Genomic DNA, 26,717 nt, shown 5'->3' on the forward strand with positions numbered 1-26,717 from the left:
CACTCTCCCGGTCGATTTAATTACATAACTTACATAGTATGTTAAATATTCGATAGTTTTACTTGACAAACCATGTACCTGCAGTAACGGTGGAACAATTTATATACGTCTGAATTAAGAACACTCAATGTTTTTTCATGATTTCCGGTACACGAAGTCTATAGTTCAATTTCATGTAAAGAAAAAAAATGTGAAATATTCGATTGTAAACTATAATAACAATTAAATTTAACACAGAAATGTGTTAATTTATGAGCGACTCAATAATAATAAAATAAATAATCAACACGACAGTATGATGTATTATTATTATTATTATTATTATTATTATTATTATCAGTATTATTATCGTCTAATAAAATTATGTACACATTTTTATTAAGCATAATTTAAAAAAAACAAAATTAATACCATACAACGCATTTTATAATTATTACTTTTCCGCAATCCAATTTTGTAGAAAAATTGGAAAAAAAACTACGTATCTATCAAAACATTTTGGAAATGTACATATTTTGTCTTTTGAATATATTGCTCTTGTTAATTTAAAATTTTATTACATTGTGATAAATTTAGCAATCATTCACCATATAATTTAAATCAACATTTCATTTCGTTATTTACCCAACGGTGTATTTCTGTCATTTGTTATTTGATTTTTTTTTCTCCGCAAACTATAAATTAATTTTATTCTGACATTTCAAAATGTTATCCGAGTTAAGTTATATTGGATTCTTTTGGCCGTGCACTGAAAACTAAATCATAGTGATATTTCATTTTACCGTGAAATGCCTACTGAATAAAATTTAAAACATATAGGTGTGTACATAAGAAAAAACAAACAAAAAAATTAAATAAAGTTCACAGACTTGGCGGCTCTGTAGTATTATTCAAATGAGTATTACTTAATACCTAGTTAATTTTTTTTTTTTTATAAATTCTATAAAGTATTCAAATTTATTATGGATTTTTCTCCCTTTACTTTATGAGTAGCTCTGAGCTTAATTCTTTCTCTTTTTCATTCAAAACTTTTGTTTTTAGTTCTTTTGCACGGTAAACAATTTTTAGCGATTATACTAACGAGTAACGAAGTTGGATTAATTTAGTTACACGGGCAATACTTTTGCGTAACGAATGAGTCTTTAAGCGTTCGGTAAATCAAAGTAAGAACTAGATGCTACTTTTCAACAGAATAAATTTGGAAAAATGTTTCACGATAATTGTACATTGTGTATATAGTGTAGCATATACGTAGTATTTACTTTGCCAAAATCGATGAAAAATATTGTTAGTCGAGTAAGAACTTTATATTTCGTTCCAAAAAATGTGAGCATACATATGCTTATGAAATAGATGCACAACACTTTGGTGCATATAACTAAAGCATTAAGTACACGTGGTTAGAATGGAATATGAATAACATATATAAATCATCGAACTAAAATAGAAACATTGAAAAACAATTTTGACTATTTTGACACTCACAACGCACATTTTAGGTTTTAAATTTGGTCTGAGATAAGAGATAGGCATTCATCAATCGTTTACAGAAAAAATTATTAACGTGTACTTTTGCACAAAGGTTAACGTTATCGCCTTTTACACAGAGTATATGGATAAGGTATGTTATTTTTCGCAGGAATAAAATAAAATCGATTTGAACCCTTTCTACCAGGAAAATTATTAAGCAGAAACGCTTTAAAAATAATATGTACAAAATGTGTACGCGTTTTAAGCCTTCAAAGCATCGGTCTCCGGAATAGTGGACCTCAACCAATTCAAAACCTCTCGGACTATTTTTTCGTTGCGATTCTTACGATAATAATACAAAACTCGATATCTCGTCAAAGCTCATATAATGTAATACCGCGGTTGCGTTCTAACATTTCACGTAGTTCCCTCGTCCACCACGAGATCCGCGGGCTCGAACATCACAGAAAGTCGTCGTACGTCTCGATGATCAACGCGACGGACGGGTCCCGGTGAACGGGAAGGGGGGGGGGGGGTTAAAGAAAATTTCCAGTTGAAAAAAATAGAAATGAAAATAAAAACACAAACGGAGTACGAACGCGATTCCCGGACACGGGCGCAGTCGGGAAATCGATTGCGCGCCGGGACTCAAAGCGCGCGTTCCCCGCCACTTTATTACCCACGCGCGTACATACGGAGTTCGCGGTGCGTTGAGCGCGACCGGCTTCGGAATGGAAATTATTCGACATCAAAGCGCGAATGCCGTCGGCAGGAAGCACAGGGTTGTAGAAACATTATAAATACAACGTTATAAATGTTCTACAAAAACCATGTCCGATCAACGTCGTATATTGTCATATTGTCTTCCTGTCGCCGTCGCGGGTCGCGCGCACCGATGGCGGTTACAATTAATGACGATAATAATAATAATAATAATCATAATAATAATAGTAATAATGATATGGAAATGATAACGATAGTGATTAACGGCGTTATTGTTCGCAACGAACTGCAAACCTGTCCCGCCGCAGCAAAAGTTGTGTTTTTATTTGATCATTATAATTACACAAGCAAGTTGAACGAGATATCTCATAGCCACACCGTTGCAACGGAATCGTTTGACGATGAACGTTTTTTTTTCTTTTTTTTTTGAAAACGAGGTCGTTCGGGCGGAAACTGCGGCATTTCCGGAGACCGTAGAATCGTACGCGCGTGACTCGTTAACCACGCATATCATAAAGCACTCGTGCGATAACGTGTCGCTAAATCGGAACGTGGTGTGTAACGCGACAGACGTACTCAAAGGTTCGTCAGCGTCACCCCCGGTCGCGGGTCGCACACGTAAACGTGGGGCTGCGTTGATACGATTCGCAGCCCTTCAAATGTTCCGGTGTCATATAGACTTAGAGGTGGGTTTAGAGAAGAGGGGCAATCCTTCTCTCTTTGTTTTTCAAAAAAAAAAAAAATAAAAACTAATAATAGTAAAAATAAAACCATTATTATTCGAGGCTCTTTGAACGCTTTAGACGTACTCGGATGTACCAGCCACGGTTTAAAATTTTTTTCAAAATTAATTAATAGTAAACAGATACAAACCGCAGGTAACGTGTTATCTTAAACGCGCGTCCTTTGAATTCTAAACATCTCCCTCCCGTGTATCTTGGTCTATATTCGCTCGTGGATACACATTCCGGATACGAGTACGTTTAAAAATGTCAAGATCTGTGTATCATGATAAGAGTTGCGATATTATATTTCAAACATGTTCACCGGGCAGTTGCCTACAAATTTTGTTGCAAACTAAGCGTTTGTAGTGCAACGCAGGCGAGTGTATAATATGTAGATTCGCGGTTCTCGTGGTTCGCGTTGTTATAGACTTCCTGGTCGTACACACAAACTATGTGCGCGGAAGTTATTGAAGTAAACGCACGAAAAAAATAAATATATTTAATTACTGGAATAATACTCTATGATTCGTGGATTCAAAGATTACTTTAATAAGAAGTTAACGTATAGTGACATGGCCCGTACAAATGAATACGATTCGCTCAAGCCGATAATCTCATAATAACTATCAACCCGTCTCGTGACATTGGACGACGAATATACGCGGCGGTATGTCAAGACGACGGCGAGCCGAGCGGCATCATTAATTAATATCCGCGCAGTACCTTCGAACATCGCACGATCCATCCTTTAGTTCAGATTAATGTCGGTTACCGTACCCCCGGGACGGCGATAAATACCGCAATTCAATGTGCACGCGCGCGATCGACGAGCGATCATTTTTCACATTCGCATTCCATTTATGAATTAACTTTATTTAAATCCGTATGTACTGCGTTGCTCTATAGCACCAACCCCGACGACCGATCATTTCCGAAACCCGCAACAGTTGATAGTACATAAAAATACGTTTGTACCGGAATATCGTGGTAGCATACATTTACTACGTTTTCACGATACGAGTTAAGCCGTCATTAAATTTAAACGATCTTAATATGAGGCGACCTAAATTACCATGTTTGTTTGCGCGTGATTTTAGAATGGAAGGCCGATTAATTATAACTGTTATTATTCCACGGAAAATGTATTTTATTATATTTTATCACAGCATAATATATTATGTTTACCTTAACCGGGTTCCATTGTCATTTTCAATACTTGTCGGTAATCAAATATTCAAAAAATTAAAGTACTAAACTACAGTTAGTTTTTAAAAATATATCTGAAAACGTTAAACGCTGATTTCAAATAGATATTACTGAAGTATTGTTTTATATAAACCAATAGGAACTAAAATGTAAGACGCTTCAGAATAAATTTAAATTTATTTTACGACGCCATCGACACCAATTTATACATAAAATTGTGCACGATTAAATGGCTATAAAAATGAATAATCAGTGTATGTCCAATTTGATTAGGTACATCTTAAATCATCGTAAAAGTAAATTTTTTGTGGATGAAGGTATGTAATGTGAATTATAAGATGCTTAGTTCGTTTTTGGTATAATTATTATAAATTTAAATTTTTTTGTATTATAATAAAACTTTGTAATTTTAATTTACGATGTTTAGAATAGGATAGTTAACCATGTTTTAGATAAATGTGTTAGAGCTGAACCATGGTTCTTTTTACGTAAGTTGAATTTGTATAAATATATTATCACCGCAATAAAATCGATTGTTCTTTTTACATGTAAAAACAAAACAAATTCTTTTTATTGATAAAACCATTTTTAAAAGTTAAACCAAACATTTGAGCGTCCTTAAATTAAAATACGGTTTTTTTATTTTTATTTAAGTTGCTTTAAGATATTTACACGATTAAATCACTTCAATTTTTAAACAGTTTTTAAATGTGCAAGTAAATGTAGCTTAAACACTAATAATTGTAAATCATAAACATTTGTTAATCATCATCAGCATGATTCAACGTGGCAAACGATATGTGTTCATCAATTCATGTTTTCACTGAGTAAAATAATGACGTGATACTGATAACATTAGTACGATACGGTGATCGAAAAGATGGTTGTTAGAACACATGTATAAAAGATTTACGGCGGCGGCTTAACGATAAAAAATAATCATTTGGTCACCTTCGTTCGAAAATGAATGAGTTACGTGACAAGAGGGTCTGTGACGAGAGCTTTAGGATAAGAACGGGTAACGGTTGCGTACAATTTTATGTCGGCGGCAACAATTCCTTATGCTAAAACCGTTTTTCCCACTCTGTTCGGACATCGCCTTACCGTATTTGTTTGACGTGCCGACACAATAAGTTTTATGGTCAAATGCACAGTGGCCTCGGGAGTGGTATAACGACGGGTACGAATATTCCTCCATACCTTTATCGTTGGCAACATTTTAATCGTATTTATCAACAAAGCGTACTAAAATACGCCTAATGGTATGTTGTAGTCGTACGCACCGGCTATTATTGCATACTAAAATTGAAATCAAATCAATAACGATCCGTTTTCAGTGCGAAGCGTTTCGAAAATAAATCATGGTTTTACTGAAAAATAATATCGTCGAGTTCATATAGTTACGGTAAATTATTCGTGAGTAAGCTCTAGGTTTAAAAAAAAAATAAACGTCTTGCGCGCGCGTTCTAAAATGTGTAGATTTTTATTTTTTTTTTTGCTACGCGTCTTTCGATATTTTCTAAATACATTTTAATCTACGATGCAAATGCAGTGTAGTGGTGATTTATACATTATATTTAGAGCCTAGAGTGATCTGAAGATACACGGGAGGTGGAGAATGGTGAGCATCGATGGGTTCACAGCCAATCCAGGAAGAAATTTTTCATTATGCTAATGGTAAAACGCGTACAATTGCGCAACGCGGTAAATTATAGGTCATTTTTTTATTCCAGAGGAACGATGGGTAAAAATGTTGTGAAGCGGTTTTACATTTCAATTGCGGGACACGATCATAATCTTTTTCACGCGTATTTTGCAATACAAATGCATTAACTGCAATTTAATTACTAGTGCTCGAGCGGTGCGAGGACTTTTAATATTCAGGACGGAAAAAAAAAAATTATTCGAAGGCAAGTTGTTGGATTTCTTTAAAACATAGCATAATACAATTTATTTCGCCATGATAGGATCAGATTTAAACGAGAATAATATTCCAACCGGACGATAATTTATCTACTTCGGGTAAGACGGGACACCTGTTGTGGAACGAAAACATTTTGTCCGGAAGATATATGCAGCGTTGCAACAATACAGATATCGATGCACAGATAGTATACGTGTGTGTACAATGTCACGAAACCAGTAGGTGTGGTGTACGAAAAAAAATTAAATCCCTGGGGGGGGGGGGGGGGGTTCACCAGCACGCTATCTGCTTTTGATACTTTGCTTATTCTACACTTTTGTTCGTTCTGCCCCTTTTTTTCTCCGTTCAGAACGACCTACGTTGGTGGCCGGAAAAAAAAACTATCCTTTTTCTACGGTGCGTCATTGAGCAGCTCGGTTATTGTGTGTGTACGGTATTTTTGTATTCATGATACGTTACATATGCAACCGTATTATGCGCACATCGGCTTCACAAGTGTCTGACGGCATTTCTTTGTTTTTTTTCTCACTAAGAAAACCTAGGTTTTCATTAATTTACTGTACTACACTATTTTTAAAACCATAACACGCGCATCCGAGACGGTTATATTATATTAATATTGTACAGCGAACGCTTATGCAAATGGTCGCGCTTGCGAAACTATACGTTTAATCTCGCGACAATACACCATTATTCATATTTTTGATTCATTTATTCGGTCGTTTTCAGAACAGATTTGCGCACGCGTAATACGATCAGATTTTGATACTATTCGTTGACGGTTTGTGATAATAATTACGTAAACACATGCATATGAAATTATGAAACATATTTAACACGAACAATATGAATTCGACGAAAAGCGAAAAAACAAAAACCAAATGTTAACCGAACAAAGCTGTTCAACGCACACGTGTCTAATGGAATTGCTTTTGATATTATGTAACTCGCAGCTAAAACGATAGGTTTTTGTCGATCGTTCCGCATACGTTAAAGATAATTAAACTCGACAATCGTTTTTGTTTTGTTAAACGTTTTTTTAAATATACACACATATATACATATAATCAGGGCTGGCTCAAGGTATAGGCGAGCTAGGCACCTGCCTACAGCGGCACTTTAGTAGGGGCGGCTTTTTCAAAATTGACTCGTACATTTTTTTAGTTCTATCGGTGTTTTATAAGAAAAATGAACGAAATTCATTCATTCGTGAAAGCCACCCTCATATATAATAACATTTTCTAAAGTTATTATATTACTTTATATTACGGACCTACACTGGGCGTTTTCAATTGTTCCGAAAATATAAATAACCGATAGTCCGATTTCCGATAGTCGCGATAGTAATGGATTTTGAGTAATACTATGGAAATCATTTTTAAGTCTTTTTACACATAATCTTATATGTAAAATAAAAAATTAAATTTTTTTTTATATAGATATGTTACACAAAAAATAGGGGAAGGGGCTAAGTTTAAATAAGAGCTAAATTAATTATTTTAGACGCGGCAACATTTGATTTTGCCTAGTGCACTATTTTCGCTCGGACAGGCCCTGCGTATAATGTATACTATATTCGTATATTGTATTTCGAATGCTTAGGAAATCCATTCGATTAATTACTACAATAACGGATAAGCTAAATCGTTTATCACGGGTTAACGGTTCTACGGTTTCGTTACATTAATTCGTGGTGTGCACCGTTGCGGATAACTTTTATTTATCGTATTTTAGGTGTCCCGGAGAATCAATTTTATTATTTTTATCGTGTTCTATTTATTTTGCAGACGAAATAAATTCGATCATCGTGTCGGTAGAGAAAGTGTAGGTTTTACGTCGTTTTATTTATGTAATGTATACGTGGTATACATTACATTACATTTATACATTATACATAGTACATTAGACTTTTCACATTTGTGAAAATGATCGGTGCATTAGATGGACCCTTTTGGGTCAACTAGTATTTTTTTATACTTAATAAAATTGTTAAATTTTAAAAAAAGTGTGTTAAAATTATTAATTATTATAATATACGATTATCACCTAAAAAATAAACCTCTTTTTATAGGAACACAAAAGATAATTGTGATAGATTATTAATTTTGCTAACTTCATAACTAACGTAACAATAAATATAATTTTTTGTCCTCAAATAGTTGATTTAAAAATTCAGTACTGTGTTAATTCAATATTATTGTTGGAAAATTATAAAAAAGTATTTTTTATATGTTTAAAATGTATTGAAATATTTTCATTTCAAATGATTGGTTTATTTTATATAATAAACGTACATAAAAGTTGATACAATACGAGTTTTTATTTAACTCGTGATAGTAATAAGTTAATACACGATGGGAATATAGGTATTATACGACACAGTTTTTTTTTTTTTTTTTTTTTTTAACAAAAAGGTTTTATTTTTGAGTTTTTCCTGTATTCACAATGTTCACACTCGTACATAGTACGAATTATTTTCTATAAAATCTTAAGTGTAATTGATTGAAAACTAGGAACTCGAAACATCGAAACCGATTGGATTGGATTTTTTTTAATTCGAACTATCGAAATATTAAAATATTAATAACAATTGACTTAACAGGAAAGAGCTCATATACAATTGATAAACGTTGTGTAATTTAAGTGGAAGGGGTGTAAGTTGGTCTAAATAGTATTCCCGTAAAAATAAAGTCCGTACAAACAGTAATCACGTAAAATAAATTTAAATTTAAATCGCGTTCATCATGGATATTATGTACCTTTATTCTTTAATCTATACGTTTTAATGTTTTTTCGAATGAATCTAAAAAACATTAATCCATTGTTTTGAGAAACCTGAGGGATGCATTGATCAGATATTTTTTATTTTACTAAAAAAAAAGTACAAACTTGTTTTCTTTCTGAAACAAATGTTTACGTTAATTTTTCCCATGAGTAATAAAATATTTGTAACCGGTAAACTCGGAAATTAGGATCAGATTAGAATTTATTACATTGGGGTCATCACTTAACCTACTCACTTTTTTTTTTTATTTACTTTGGAGTCAGGGACATTAAAGAGGTCAGTTAACATTGTTCTAATCGCATCCTAGGCTTCTTCAATTATAAATTTTTAACATTTTAATCAAATGTTATTTCAAACTCGTATTTCGACGGAATGATCGTTATTTGGAATAATTTAAGACACAATTTAAGAAATAGCTTGAAACTAGGTACAAAAAATGGATTAATAAAATAAATATTATTTATTTTTAGGTTTGGAATTAACGCAAGTGTATCGAGGCGGTAAATTCAATGAAACTTGCAATAGCATCTTGCACGTTTTTCGAACGCAAAATAAATGGAAATTTCTTACACTTGGGAAGTTTTAATTACAGAATGTCATTTCTATTTTATTGGTATGGTTATATTGGATACTAACAGCTACACAGGAATATATTATTATACATAATTACTATCACAAAATTCAAGATAAATTAATGTATCGTTTCAAATAAAAAAAAAAAAAAGAGTAATTTCACCCCACATTTTAAATAATACTTTGAATTTTAATAAAATATCATATATTTATATACAACGCATAGAAATCCTCCTTCTTTTCTTGAAATTATGTCCAAAGCCGTTTTATCATTAATTCGTGGCGAAGAAACGGCTTGTAGATATCACGTTGGAAGGTCACCCTGTACGCTAAATGCCCGTCCTCGACCGACGTTATCATCGTACAAAGTGATAATCGCGTGTTGTATAGCTAACCGCAGTCGTACATCCTCGCACGAAGTAAACCTATAACGTTTCCTAGAAAATCTACAGATAATCCACGGTTCACCAGTACCACGCTGTCGTCATCGTCTCCGCAATATTAAATTTTGGTAAGTATGGGATACTTGGAACCATTTTCCTTCATATGATCGCGTGGCTATCCAGGGTGACACACAAAACATGTTGTTTGGAGATAAAACGTCTCGAGGGAAATCCTTCTTATACGGGCTACACCATTGAATACATACTTGACCGGACTTATTTCGTCTGTATTGATAATACTATCGATAAGTCTAATTCTGTACCATCGAACATTTATTTAAACGAATGGATAACAGATTATTGTCACGTTAAATGCATGTATATCGTGACGATCGCCACGAAAGGATTCTTACATTCGATTGTACTCGAATTACGCAATGTTAACTTTATGTGTTCTCCAATCATCTGCAAAGTGATTTATTATTAAAATGAAAAAAAAAAGCAGGTAAATAAAATTGTTAGTGCCTCGAGAATATTGCTTGTACAGTTTTACGATGCTGACAACGTGTCTATTAGACCTTCTTGGCTACCAAATCGTTAGGTCGGTTTTTGAGATGCGAGGCTGCCACGGTAGGCTGATGTTGGCGTCTGAAAATGAAAATTACAGTTTTGGCCGTTACATTATTCACGATTTGTGGTTACGAATTCACTACTGTTCAATGATGTGATCCAAAAACGTCAAGTTTGCAGTTCCAGTGCTAGGTTTTTGATAAATATCGGTTCCAGCTGGCGGTAGGTGATAGACTGTTCAAAAACCATATTACCGTGGTAAACAGCATCAAAGCATTTATAATCCGTAACGAGCATGGACTTTGCCGTCTTTCGGCAAATAAAATAAATAAATGACATTTATTTATTTACCCACTATAATATTATTCACGGATCATATTTACCGGGTCCTATACACACGCACGCGTGTGCTACGGTTAGTTTTATATAGTGGAAAACGCAGTTACCAGAGAGGTCCGAGCCAATGAGAACTATCTGTCGTTTTACATATCATAATATTAATTACATAATATATGACGTAATTACAAATATATTATCATAGCTGCATACACGGCGACTAGACGTTCGAATGTATAGATAGTACTGCGAGGGAAACAGGATCCACCGTCGTGTTTGAGGCCCAAATGTTCGAATTTCCTTTGCCGAACGAAACACGTCGAGGACGTAATTACATCATGTTGGGTTGACGATAAAAACACGATATTTTGAGCGATGATGAATGCTAGTAGGTACTTTTTTTGGGGGTAGCTTCAGGATTTCAATTTTAACCCCTCTTCTAGAAACTAAAATCATATTAGTTATGACATTTTTTTTATTGGTCGAGGAAAATCATATACACATTGTTCATACAAAACAAATTAAGATTTATCGGTCTCCCGTCCGCAAGCTCGTGATAGAGATGTATTTTTTAAATGGATGATTAATAAAATACAATCATAACTTATATAGTATAAAAATTATCTTATTAAAACTTTAATAATTACTAAAATTTAAATAAACTAATTGAGAAAAAATAAATCAGTAAACAAAACAATCGAGTTTCCATTAATTACATAAAACCATATATTAATAATTTGGTTTTTTTATTTTCATATTACAGTGTTTAATTTTTTGTCATAAGCCATTGTGTTTAATTTAAGTTAGGCTAACCTAGTTGGCCATACATTTTTAACTGTAGAGTGTATTAGTACAATAGTTTACTTTGAATATTTATCTTAAGATGTATACATTATTCACGTCATTTATTTATTGTGATTTGATAGTAAAATTATTACTTTTATTGTTAAAATTTACTGTAATCCATCAGCCTAACTTTTCGTCCATTGTTCTCGTTTTTATTATGCTACTAGAATAGTTGTTAAATATGCAAAGCGCAAATATTATCATAATCATATTTTCATTGCATATAAAAATATATATTTTTAAGTTATAAACCATTTGACTAGAAATAGTTACTCTACGATTATTCCTCTAATTATCATCATTGGTTTAAACTATGAAAGCGTAAAACATTTTCGATATCCCTGTTTAACATTAATCCTTTAAAATGTTTACTTTCTCCCTCTCTAACATATGTTATTGTTCTACGACTATGACTATGACTATTCACCTGTTCAATCGATAGAACTTTCGTGCATTTTTTTATTATAATTGTTTTTTGTCTGAGATAAATATAAGCATACAAGCCTATCTATATTATTTTATTTTATATTATGTATTTAATTCTTAAAGAAAGTAGAGAAATATGCTAGCAGTGGAGGCGGGCCGTAACTTTGTTTCCGACGTGTTTGACTAGAACCACTTATGGTAATTATAACTAGGGACCAGAACCGTAACCGAAAAGAACCGGTATTGGAACCGGTTAACTTTTAAAATTTAGGAACCGTAACTGAAACCGGTACCTTTATTTACAAAAATGAAAAATCGTAACCTTAACTTTAATTATAAAAGGGTTAATTTAGGTCAATTATATAAACTAGTAAAACTATGGTAATGACTATTTTGTTTGTCCATTGGTCGGTTCAGAAAAATAAAAGTCAAATCTTTTTATGTTTTTTATTATGTTGTATTGTAAACTGTAATAGTGTAATGCATATAATAAGTAAATTTGTAATATTATTATTATTATTATTATTATTTTTGTATGTTTATTAATATCTTACAATTTACAATGAGAATTTCATTTATCTTGTCTATTAAGTATTAAGTATAATTAATGTTTATACAAATTTGTAGTTAAAACAGTAGTCAGTATTAACTTTGATTCCTAATTAAAATTAAATTTTAAATTAAAGATATTTATTTTATCAAATCACAATAATTCACAATATTACAAAATATTTTACAAATTTTTACTACGAGTTGAAATAAAATAACTTAACCTAACTCAAATAAATATAATAGGCTGATATAATATATTATTATTTTTTTTTAACTATTTATAATACCTTCTATTTTCATGAAATGAAACAATTAAAATTTAAACAAGAATAAATAATTTCATATTATTTTTTAATATATCTCTAATAATCAGAATTAACCGAAATTAACCGGTTCTATAACCCTTACTCTTTTAAAAAACCAAAACCGAAACCAGAATCCTTAAAAAATTAATTGAACAACCAAAACCGAAACCGGAATCGAAAAAACCTATAGGTTCCAGTCCCTGATTATAACTATATTGTATTGGACACTTGCAGTTTGTCGGAGTTAATAAGTCCAAGACCCCAAAATACCTCAAAGAATCCCTTTCATTATTTATTGCCTATGGTTATGTTTACGTCAACGTTTCGATATAAACAGCACTTAAGGTATTGTTACGGCAAAATGATATATTTTTTTTCGTTTAATAATTTATTTTTTTCCAAAAATTAATTACCTACACAAAAAAAAGAATAAAAATAATTATTTAAAAATGATTTTTTTTTGCATGTTACCGAGGAAACACTAGTTAAGAAAACGATTAAATTTTATCATTATACAAATAGCGTGCTGGAGTAAACTTGTTTGTCCTGATTACTTATGAGTAGAGACCAATTTTTTTTTTTATCTTTTCTCGAGTACATATTATTTTATTTCTTTGTTTAAAAATTACATCCCATTATTTCGTGTGTTCGAAATCTACAAGATTTTATGTTCGTTTAGATAATATTCTATAGGATCACGTTCGACTACATTTTATACCACGGTTCAAGTGATATAAACTTTTCAATTTTTCGATAAAGGTTCGGGTTTATGGACACATCCGGCTTAATGACATAGAAACCAAAATGATGGTTTTTTTTGAATCCCATGGTGCCCGAATAATTTACAATATAAGATTCGTCTCCGATCATTAAACGCGCATTTAGATGGCTGTAAACTTTATCGATCGCATATGTAGTTCTGGAGTGTACAATTATTTTCATCTTCATTTAATATTCTCGCTTTCCGGCAGCTTATTTTCTTTGCTTTTTATAGATTTATCAAAGCGAGTTCGTATGAAGACTCAAAACCGAATGGGACAAATTAAAACATTTGAATAAAAATTTAAACTCATAATGTCTTTAACAATTTTTACTGATAATCGATTAATGAATGGTATATATTTTTTTATGCAAAATCTCACAAAAAATGTTCATCGCGATTGTATTTTATTGCGGTTTACGGTGTTTAAAGTGTTTATGTTTTCATAGCAAAAAACTTAATAAAGCGTCTGACTTATTTTATGTTTTCTATCGTTCTCCTGCTTTTATTTTATTTTTCCATTGATATACGTATACATAACCGAAAGTGCTTCTGAAATTCTGTGAAATACTTCATTAAATGTTTCATTATTGTTTTCGCGTTTCAAATTTTTAATAAACACTTTCGCAGTAAAACAATGACGTCTTCGGTTCAGTGCCTCTTGTTGTAGTCATTTGGCGAGTCTTTTTTAGTCATCGTCTAATTAAATAAATAATAATATTTCCTGTGTACATAGATATGCATCGAGTCGCTGTCGGACACATTTTTGTGTAAGAACAGACTCGTGAAAATGTCGGCAAATAATATTTCAAAACGTTTGAATGCGGTTAAAATACAACATTGTACAGTATTATTTTGCAGTATAATTAATAAGAGTTGCGTTGAACTGTCAACCGCGTTGACTGCACCACGAAAATGCGTGAACTATCTGCCAACCGAAGAACGTAAGACAAGGTCATTGTTTTAAATGGAAAAAAATTACAATTACAGTGATATTTTGTAACCAGTGGTGGACCAAGAATTTTTTTCACATTATAAAAGTCATTAAGTTATTATAATTTTAAGCTTTAAAATGATCTAATACCTATTTATTGTTATAATTTCTTATTCATTTATCATCGCCTAATTTATCGTTGTCTAACTTAATAGTAAGTAATTAGCACTTTTATATTTTACACTAAGCAGATACATCATATGCAAAATAAAATAAATAAATAGAAGCTAAGTACACCCAAGTTATTTTATCTAGATGCGCCACCGCTTGTGGCTACTGCATCTACGTGGCCGCTACCAACTCTAACAATATTATGGTGTTTTATTGAATCAATGAAAATACTGTAACTTACAACGTGTAATATTACAATGTCAATTGATTATAATTTAACATATTGACGATACGACCGCGAGCGTTTAGTCTCTTGCGGCAAGATATCTTCCTCCAACACGAAGTGACAGTGGAAGCTTCTTTGATCGTGACGTACACATAACAATAATAATACATATTATAGTATGGAATTTATATTCCCGTCGAATGTACACACCTGATACGCTTGCAGTCATTGACAATCGTTCCGTCGTTGCTTGAACGCAGTGCAAACATTATGTATACGTGCTGGTACAATGCGGTCGTTATCCGCCGAACCATTCGTATAACTAGGCGTTTTCGATAGCGTTAAGGGATACGAGATGAACGTAAAAACATAATAGTTGTATTATTCAAACACACATATTGTAATGTTACTGTGCATAGGTAATCGAATAGTATTTAATGCGGAGTAAACCGTTTAATGTTTCTGCAATCAGCGATCGTAAGTGCATCATTTGGCATGTCGAAGAAACGTAGCGCTTTTTTCATTTTGTTTAAACGGCGTTACGCGATAACCAGCCGATTGCTTTTTACACGTGTATTTTATACATATTTCATTTTCACATGTTGTGTTTAAGTGCACGCGTAATTCATGTTTACGTAATTACGTGATTTAGGTTGAGCTTCATTACAGCTTTGCTGTCAAATCAAATGTAAGTACAAAGTGTTCGAATTCGACATTTTGGTCTGGATAATTGCGGTTCAGTTAACGTGTGCACATATTATTATATTAATATATACGTATTGTTATATATATTTGTATACTAATTATTTGACACTGGAATAAATAATGGCAAAAATTTATGAATGAAAACGTAATTTTTCCCGGAACATTCGACTATTGCACGCGGTCGCCGGTACGTGAACTTCGGTCGTCAAAGTATTGCGTACGAATTAGTTCTATCAAAGATACAATAACATTTTTTTAGAACGTCACCGGTTGGTTCACTTTGCTCGTATACCGCGAACACAAACGCTCCGTGTAATAAATCCTAAATCATACTCGCAGTTTAAATGTTATCCGTACGTGTATGGTTCGCGCATGGGTTATAAAATCTTAATCGCCTTCACTGACACCTATTTCGCGTTACACAAACGCGCTGTGCCGGATGACCTCGCGTGGCTTCCGTCGACTTCGACTGCCGTTTTTTGCGGATCCCCACGATAAGGTAATATGTTCGAATCTATAGAGACTCCGCAGTCTCGACAAAATGAAATAATAATAAATAATATACTCCCCCGAGCGTGTTGTACTACCGTTTCGGTGGCGGTAACCTTATCGGCCCAAAATTAACCTTTCCTTTTCGACCATTCTGCCCATTCTTGGCCAGTACACCGTTATGGTCTGCAGTTTAGACTTTTAACGTGTAGAAACAATGAACTGATTTTGTGTGAAATGTGAATTTAATAATGTATTTCTTTTTCGTTAAGCTAGAAGTTTAACATACGATTTAAGTAAATAATACCGGTTTTAATAAATAAATGTAATATAATATGAAACACAAATCTTTCTTTATAATTTGTATGTTTAAATTAGAGACCAAAATAAGAAATATCCATTAAGGGTCTAGGCACTAACCTTGGCAAAAAAGGAGAGACACAACATGACATCATCCTCGTTGAAGAGGTCTGCCGTTCAACAAGATAGTATTGATACGACCCGTTTCCCACGAATTTTACTATTTTGGTAAGAAGAAAAACCGAGGAAATGACATGTCATGTGATAGCAATGACATGTGCACACTAAATAAGTCATATTCGTAGTATTCGCTCGATATGCGCGAACTGCAATATTGCACACGAGGCAGATGATAACGTGAATGAGATGAAAACCACTTTACAGATAACACACACACTCGCACTCGTATTGTCGACTATAATATTACATTTGAATAACTTCCTAAAGCCTTCCGGTAGTAATAATTTATCGTACCTTGTGTATATTTTTGTGTTTTTCATAAAATCGTATACTTATCGTACTGTGTATATACCGCTCGATCGCGTGTTAGAATTTAATAAAAATGTAAATATTATATATAAAATGCACCGTAAAATCATATAAATGCAGTGGGTCGGTGGTTCGTCGGTTAATGGATCCACTAGAATCGTAAAACTCAATGCCAATTGTAAAATTACGTTATTATACAAATAATCATGCGTCTAACCGATCTCTCATCGGTAGTTCATGTACACGAAATTATAAATTAATTTATTTATTATAATTATACTGACCGGGCGAATTTCACGTACAATAATGATTCGATTTTTGGTATTATGTTATCTATCAAACGCTATCAGAGATAAAGGGGTCTTTGTTGTTATAACTCGATATTCGTTCATATTAATTATTCGTAAGCTAACTCAAATAATGCACGGGCGATAAATATTTATTATTGTACTCAATGATTTAAAAATAAAAACCTGATCAACAACCACTATGATATGTGCATACATATTATATCATGGGCATACATTCTATCACATAATGTTACAGACATATATATATATATATATATACATATATAAATACTATATCGATTGCATTACAATAACACAATGATTCCACTATAGCGGACATATGTATATGTAGAATCAAAACCACACTCGTAGATAAATTAAATTATTTAATTAGTTCACATGATCATTATACGGAAAATTAAAATAACAAATCAATAATCGAAACGACAGTGACCACATCCTGTATCTTTGCGTCAGTAATTATGTACCAGACGAGATATCTTACACGCAAGCAGAATCAATAAGGAATTATCATATTTTATTAACATTTTCATATACACACACACACTTGCATATATCAGATATAAAAAGGGGTCCCGAATAGGCCATAATTCAGATGTGTTTTAGTCTTGTTAATGCACGCACCTTCACGCCAGTTTGTTTTATAAATTAATTATTTGGACTTAGAATAATTTTACAAATTGAATAAATTGAACTTAAAAATATTTCAATAAAGTTAATATTTTAAAGTTTTGAGTTATTTATTTCAACATTATTATTATTCTACATTGATTACGAAGCTGAATAGTTGAGTGTACTCATCTCTTGTTGCACTGTCCAGTACCTATATACTGGCACGCAACAACTAGAACAATGATATTTCATAACCTCGATGATATGAGGTGTAAAAGGAATATATTTCTCGAGAGAAAACAATGATCAACGTTGAAATACAGTATAACCTATATTTAATAAAACTCTATACTGCACCATAGGATATTTTTAAATCTTTAAATAATCGGGAATATTTATAAATTTGACTTATTTTATTATTTTAATACGGACTATTTTTTTTTTTTGCCCAAGAAAATATTTGTTACGATTACTGGTGTCAAAAACAATTTTCAACGTGATGAAGGAAAACGATAAGAAAAATAATTAATAATACTAATTTTAACGTAATACGATATGAGCCGGAAACAGAACAACAAATAGTGTGTAATAGGCAATCATCATACACTCATAATAACACATATAAAATGCGTTTTAGCCGTGATGAATGTTTGGTTGCCTACTGTACAACATTCTCCGATCCTTGTCGCCCCGTACCGTTTTCGTGTAACCGTAATATACGAAGTGGGAGTTTCAAACATAAAATTTGAAAAAACGCGTAAAATTCATGTCGATGAAAATCGATCGATATCAAATCGATCGTGACGTGAAGTCATCATGTATTTGATGTGCCGGCAAAAGTGTGTCACTGCAGATAAGAGGTATAGTTTTTCATTAATTTTCCTGTGGATCGTTATTCGATTTTTCTGCACGCTGCACGCAGATCACAGATAAAATCGAAGAACCATGCGGTTTTATTCACGTTAAAGTGTACTGTACCACTGTGCACAATATTGTTTGACATTTATCTAATGTGATTACGATAACGGAAACTTTTGGCACACTTTTATTGACGGAAAAACAAATTTCGAACGATGTGTGTGATAACCTTAATGAAATAACATTTTTATGGGATTCCCAAACATCTATCGTCCTCACGGTTCCGAAACTTATACACCGTCGATTCCATGGAAAGCAGAGTTGATCTAGCATTATTAGCGTTATTAGCATTATTTAGAAATATGATCTAAACAAATTATCTAGATAAATAATTCATTTTCTTATCTAGATAATAAACAAAATTAGTTATCTGATGAATTATCTTAGATCAGCGGTTCCCAAACTTTTTTTTCCGCGGTGTCTTTTTTTGGATTCAATTTAGCCACGGTGCCCTGCTGTGAATAACATAAAAAGACAAAAAAAAAATACTCATTGATAACTAATTTTATTAATTTTATTAAAATTTAACTTAATTATAAATTAATAAATTTTAAAACTTAAAAATTAAATAAATAAAATTATTGTTATTATTATTATAATTATTACATAAAAATATTAAAAGATTAAAATGAAAATGTCCGAATATACAATAGAAAATATTTCATTATTTACTATAAAGTTTTTACGAAAACAATAAGGAAAAAAAATCTAAACATTTTAAACTATTTGTTATGAACCGTAGACTACGGTACCCTTAGAAAGTGTTCACGGTGCCCCTAGGGTATCGCGGTGCACAGTTTGGGAACCGCTGTCTTAGATGAATTTTTGAGTTACCTAACGTAATTTATCTAAAAAAATAAATGCGAGTATATTTATTCAAAAAATTTGAAAAATTGAACTTGAAAGTTAAAAACTAATGAGAATTTTAAAATTATTATTAATTTATTAAATTTATAATTAATAACTATAATTTTAAAAGTTGTGTTACTGCAATTTATGTTGAATTATATTATTTTTTTAAGTGTGCCTACAAATATTATTTTTAAAAATTGTTTACATATTTAATAAAAACTATTAAATTGATATTTTTTAGTGACTCTTACAAAATTTGATTCCTAAGAAAGCGTATTAAATAATACAGATAATTAACTATTAATAATTAATAGTTGAATTAATTTTTTAACATTTAACCATAAATATTACTCTATAATAAGTATAATCAGTATTGTTATTATTATTATTAGTATGTATAACCTTTATATAACTAAGTATACATTTATAAAAAAAAAAAAGGGTAAATTAATATAAAATAAAAAAATGTAAACTTTTTTTTATTCAGATAAATAGTGCTTTATCTTTTGTCTTTATCTAGATATATTTTTAAATATCTTTGCGCAACACTTATAGGAAGTGACGACTGTGCTGTCGAAGTCGTATAACGTTTTGTTCTCGCGATACCGTACTGTATACACGTTATCTGCATCCTTCATTTAGACCGTATGGTCGGGACGTAACACAACAGTGATACACCGATCGCGCAAGGTGTTTCAGAGCGGATTTTCGCCGAGAAGGATAAAATATATGGGCACATTTTAGGGGGGTCTGAAAGGGCTATCGCCTCCCCCCCTAAATTCGTACCTAAGGAATTGATTATCTATGAGATACACATTTCAAATTTTTTTAATGTGGATCATTTTACAACGAAATCGAATTACGCGTGGCTGTGAATACTGAATTGGGCTTTTTTTCGGGTCTATACTTGGTGAAAAATCAAATAAAAGACAAGCGTAACTTTCAAAATACAGGCAGATGTTAAAAAAGAACTACACAAAAGTCGATTCTAGTGAATCCGACATTAGATTAAAAAAAAAAAAAAAAAAAACACAAATATTAAGGATTCACTTGATTTAAATATTACCAAACATTTTACTTGTACATTTTGATCCTGAATTAAAGAAAAAATTGAGTCATCCCTCTCCCTAGGAGTAAGTCTAAATACGCCCCTGATGACATCACTGTAATAACCGTTTCCACGCGAATATAATATTATCTTTCCGTTTTTACGTGCGCAATATAATGTCATGAGCCACGGGTACTGCCACCGGTGAGTACGATGTTTACGTCGCGCCATGGCGTTCGATTTTTCCATTGTCACTGTTGTTTCAATCAGGAAACATTTAAATATTGTTCTACGAATCGTCATTGGACCGGAAACAATAATCATGCGCTCAACTACCCTGCGGCAGTGAAACCATCCATTTCGTTTGCTCCGGTGAATTCGATTTTTCGTTCGCCTTTCTTTGAATTTAAACTATAAAACTCGTGCTATCGTATTACAACAGTATCGTATTTGACGAAATTAGCGTGGTTTATTTTCGTTCACCGACTAAAATATTAAGATATTTGTTGGAGTTTTGGCTAACAATGTACTTTCACCGTATATTGCTTGCGATGTACATGCCGTTTCTCGCGAAACCATCAGTTGCGCTGTCGACCACCGATAGGACGTCGATGGTGGTCGATGGTTGTATAAAAAAAAACGAACAAGTACTTGTTTTAAACGTTAAGTTTGCTCCACCGGTAGGTGGTAATTGTTATCGCGAACAACAAACACGACGGTCGATGGTGTTCCGGTGAACTTTTCGTATAGACGTTGGCACTGGGCACTGGCTACTCGGCGATTCCTATTCCGTTATCCCGAGTGGACGCCCCCACGGTGTTTGTGATTCCGTTGCTGCCTTCGCATGTGCACACCACGGGTCGCCCAAGCGATCGTAATAGTGCAACATTTAACAACTCCGCCACGTGGATCGGGTCTTCCAGTCGAGCGCGAATCACGGACGTAATATCATTACTAGTACCGGCGGCGAAACTCTAAACATTTTAACAAACGATTACGCGTCCAACCGCCGTCGAAACAACTGTGAAAGGGTTATAATTATCAGTCATTATAACGCGATTACGACGCGGATAAAAGCGGTGCCACACACCGTTCACAAGTTTCGCCTGGCGTGGGCAGCACAGTGGCCAAAGGCTCGTCTGAGAAGCCTCTACATTTTCCAGATTTGAGTGAGTCACAGGTCCATTACAATGCGATTACTCGAGCTGAATTCAATATTTTTTTTTCTGTTAGTAAAGACGTTTTTTTTTTTTTTTTAATTTTAGTGGTTTACTTTTAAAATATTATCATTCAATGATCATTATCGTTATTCATTGGGAACTATACGCTGTTGCATAAGTTAGTGCAATTTTTGAAAATAGTGCTACCGATCGTTTTCAGTCAACCCTTTTAAAAGTTCTGCCGTTTTCGTTTTCGCATCATCAACCGTTTGAAAACGGGTTTCTTTTAATGAATTTTTCATTTTTTCGGAATAGGAAAAAGTTACATGGATCAAGATCTAGCGAGTGATGGAGAAGTTGATGTATAGAGATATTGTTTTGATTAAAAAACGTTAGTTGAAAATTCACTTCTTCGCCCATAAAATATTTTCTACGAATACGAAAAAATGTTAAAAACAAATAATGTATCATTACATTATTTTCATATGGTATATGAAATCAAAATGTAAAAGCGAATAAAACTTACATAATTGGTATCTATAAACCGCCCATGGATACCGAAATAATTAATTTTTGTTTTTTATTTTTAAAGTTTACCAACAGATATGTGATCATTAAAAAAAAAAAAAAAAAAAACAAACCTACTTATTAGTTTTAAGTTTTAGTATTTTAGTAGCTAATAAAAAAAATTAAACAAAATATTATTAGAATATTATCATAGTTGTGATCACGGGCTATATTGCGATTAGTCAAAATTCGAAATTATCACGGAACACCCAGTGCAGTCTATAACAGCCGCCGCCGTTGTTTGCGTGTCTTCGGGCCGTATCGCGTTCTCCGGTATACATGGTATATGCATATATATGCATATCAGTATATCGGTGCAGGCAGTTGACCATCATGTGGGGGACGTGGCTCACAGTGGGTGAGTAAATTTGTCGGTATTAGTTTTCAATTTGGACTTTTCACGTACCGCAGAGGTGTTGCGTGGTAGTCGACTCGACCGCATTTTGAAATTCACGCGATCTGACACATTGTAGGACCGCTTCGGTGTGTTTTAGATTGTGTATTATAAATTATTTAAATTTTTATTGTTTTTGTTTCCGAAATAATAATTAAGTCATACTGCTTTGGCGCAGTGTACGCGGTGGGAATCGTGAACGCGTTGGGATGATAACAATATTGTGATCATGTTGTCTTTTGCGGCTGCGTAGACGATTATTTTTTTCGATTGGGGATTTGTGATATATTTTCATGATATAATTTTGTGAATAACTATAAGACGTGTACGTATATTTTTAGAATACGAAATAAAGCTCATCAGCTCATTTTGAAAATCTTGTGGGACATTTTTCCGATATCAATATTATGGTAATTTTTATATACGAGTTCGCTCAATAGATCGCTTTTGTTCTAATATCATGTTGAAATAATTGTCGTCCACGTATAACGTTGGAGAGGAACGTTGTACTGCTTGAATATATCGTGAACCGTGTTTAGTTTTCCTCTAAAATATACACCTAACAGTATTTGAAAAAATGCATACAAACTCGGAGGCTTTGAAATATTATTCTGTCCACAAAAATAAATCTAAATAGTTTTTGGATGACGCTAATTCTAAAAAAAAATCACGCTCTTTCCGGTCGGTTTGTTCGCATTATAGACTCCTCTGTGAAGCTCGAGAAAAGAGATTTTAAACGAGTTAGGCAACATTAAACGAAAAGTAATCGACAAATTTTCAGATGTTCACTTAAACTTAATTAAATCATGCCGACTATAAAGAAACATTGCTAAAAGGTTTTGTGGAAAAAAAGTGTATGGAAGTTTTATACATATAATTTTACCGGATTACCATCGTCGGTGTATAAGAATTTAATTATTATAATTGCATCGTGTTGAAATTCATAATCGTATTATAATATACGGTTAAATTTACTGTGAGCCTTGTTTTATCGTAATAATGTTTAGATAATATTAAATTGAATCATTAATCGATGTAGATTAGCAAGTATCTTTGTAAGTATCAACAAGTTATTTATTTATTTTTTTTTTATTTAAGAAAAAAATATTTAAAATCTATAGTGCAAGGCATAATAAACAAAAATTGAACATAAAATATCATAAAATAATTTACAACTTGATCACATGAGAAGGGAGGCCATCCAGTGATAGAACCAAACGTTATTATTTTTTTTTCTCAATTAATTATTAATTATTAATTTCACTTAAATTACAATTAAATGGATTGAATTTTCAATTATTTAAAAAGTTCACGACACCATTTTCTCTTTAGACGACGTGGGGGATTACTAAGAAGCGAGTTGGAAGCAAGTTCGGTGATTAAAGGATTAAAATGAAACTGTAATTTAGAATGAAATTTTTTATAATGTTTTGTGGCTAATTGATTTACTGCTTCTATTTTAAAGTCATTTTAAAGCGTGGAATCTAATATGTACCAAGGTGAAGAAGAGATAATGCGTAGAGTGATGTATTGGAAGGCCTGGAGGTTACGGATCTGAGATGGTTTAGCGCATCTCTAATATTAGATTACATAAGCCCAGATAGACTTTAATAAGAATTTGAAGATGATTATTTTTGTTTGGAAGGGTAGTTTTGATTTCAGAATTGGCCTAAGTAAGTGAAGTCGACTAATGAGGGTTTTTCTTTTTGACTTGATATGAGGACCCCAGGTCAATCTTTTGCCAAGTATGACGCCGAGGTATTTAACTTCTAAGGAAATTGGGATTGGTGTTCCTTGAAAATGGAGGGGGAGGGGTATGGATTTTTTTTAGTATGAATGGGACATAAATTGATATGTCTGGATTGATTTTGATTTTCCAGTTTGATAACTATTTGTCTATTAAGTTTAAATGTGTTTGTAAACAACGTACAGTTTCTACAGGATCTTTACCAGGTGATAGAATTGCGGTGTCGTCAGCATAGGTGGCTATAATAGTATTTGGGGTTTTAGGGATATCAGCCGTGTAAACATTAAATAAATTAGGAGAAAAGTCGCTACCTTGAGGAACTCCTGCTTTAATTGGGTAGAATGACGATTCAGAGTTACCATACCGGATTGTATAGGTACGGTTTTTTAAGTATGAACAAATTATCAAATAATACGGGGGAGGTAAAAACATTTTTAGTTAAAAAGTAAACCCTTGTGTCATACTCGGTCGAACGTCTGGGCCACATCTAAAAATACTACCGGGCAGTATTGCTTTTTTTCAAATGAAGATGAAATTTGGTTAGTTAGTCAGTGAATTTGCTATACAGTCGAGTGACTCGTTCTGAAACCAAATTGGGAGTACGGAATTATGTTGAAGTTTTGGAGTATTGGTCTTATTCTTAATTGTATAATTTTTTCGAATAGTTTGGTAAGAGTTGGTATTAAGCTTATAGGTCTATACAATGTGATTTCATTCTTTGGTTTATTGAGCTTAGGAATAACAATTATTGTTGATAATTTCCATATTGATGAAATGTAAGAAATCTATAACATGGAATTAAAGATATAAGAACGATTGTCTTTTTCGGTAGATTTTTTAGAATTTTATTTGTAATAAGATTATAACCGGGTGCTTTTTTTCGTTAAGTTTACGAATTAGAAATACAACTTCGCTAGTTGAGGTATGTTTTGCTGGAAGTGACATTGGAAGAGGACTGTTAATAAAATAATTGATTTTTGCAAGGTGTTCAGTGCTAGGATGTATATCACTATGTTTGAAAATGTTAGAGAAATGTTCACCAAAAAGTTATGAAAAATATCGGAAGTTTACTTTTTGTGGTTTTGTTTAAAACGTTTGTAACATTGCGAACTGTGTATCCAATTTTTTGAATTGCAATACCTATATCTACTGTTGGGGTAGATAGATGTAAATTTCTAACAACTACACGGAGAGATTTGTCTTCCTGGGCATGAAATATATAATATATAATATTCAGCATCAGATTCGTTTAAGTATTTTATAATCGATTTATAAGTATCAGAGTTGATGGATTGTATCTTTAGGTTTTTGAAGTTGATTTGACAAAAAAGTTATTAATTCCAACTAAATTTATTAAAATAGTACGAAATACTGCGAAGTTCATCAATTTGCGGACGAAAATGGGTGGAGGTGGTTTGTTTTTTATTTCATCCATGTCCATGTTAGCATTTGGTTCGGTTTTATTTGTTTTAGATTTAGTTTGATTTGTTTCAGTATTAATAATTTCATTATTTGTTGCATTATATTCATTGTCGAGAATAGCGTATCTATTTGTAATGATGCAAAAATAGGTTTGATATTTTTTTGTATTTAAGTTTGGTGATGAACTATTAGCGGAGAGAGTACGTTTATTTTTGGAATGTACTGTTTTATATTCAGAAATATTTATGTTGCTTTCGAAAGTGTTCGAAAATACATCGTCACTTGAAGCACTCTGTATAACAAGTTATTAAATAATTTAAATTCGTGAAAATGTAAAAAAAAACTGGATAATTCCCATCAATAGATTTCGCGTTTCGACGATTGAAACATCGAAGTCGATACTTGTTTTAACTACAATAACAGTACGAGAGCCGAATAGTCAAATTATTTTTATTTTCGATAGAAACACTGTATCTATATATATATATTATTACAAATTAAATTGATTAATCATAAATCTATAGGCCTTACACTAATCAAACGGTTTAAAATGATTATCACCTATACACTATTGCATAAGTATGTAGTAAAAATAATATTAATTACTAATAAATGGAAATAATTAATTAATTATTAATATTCCGGTAATTGAAATTAAGTATGTTTTTGTTTAAAACATAAATGCTATATACCTATATTTTACACTATCCTCAGATTAATCCTGTAATCGTTAATAGTCCATGGCGCATAATATTCTAATCCATATGGACGCCTGAAATGTTACTGGT

The 26,717-nt window shown here is 32.3% G+C and overlaps 1 protein-coding gene across 1 annotated transcript in view; it reads right to left on the reverse strand.

Annotated features, from left to right (window-relative positions):
• Window positions 1-26,717, reverse strand: part of LOC112689733 — a gene marked incomplete in the record, with an annotated part of 415,778 nt that overhangs the window by 108,331 nt on the left and 280,730 nt on the right.

The sequence above is a fragment of the Sipha flava genome, unplaced genomic scaffold, assembly GCF_003268045.1.
Source record: "Sipha flava isolate LNK unplaced genomic scaffold, YSA_version1 46_pilon_pilon, whole genome shotgun sequence".
Classification (NCBI taxonomy): domain Eukaryota; kingdom Metazoa; phylum Arthropoda; class Insecta; order Hemiptera; family Aphididae; genus Sipha; species Sipha flava.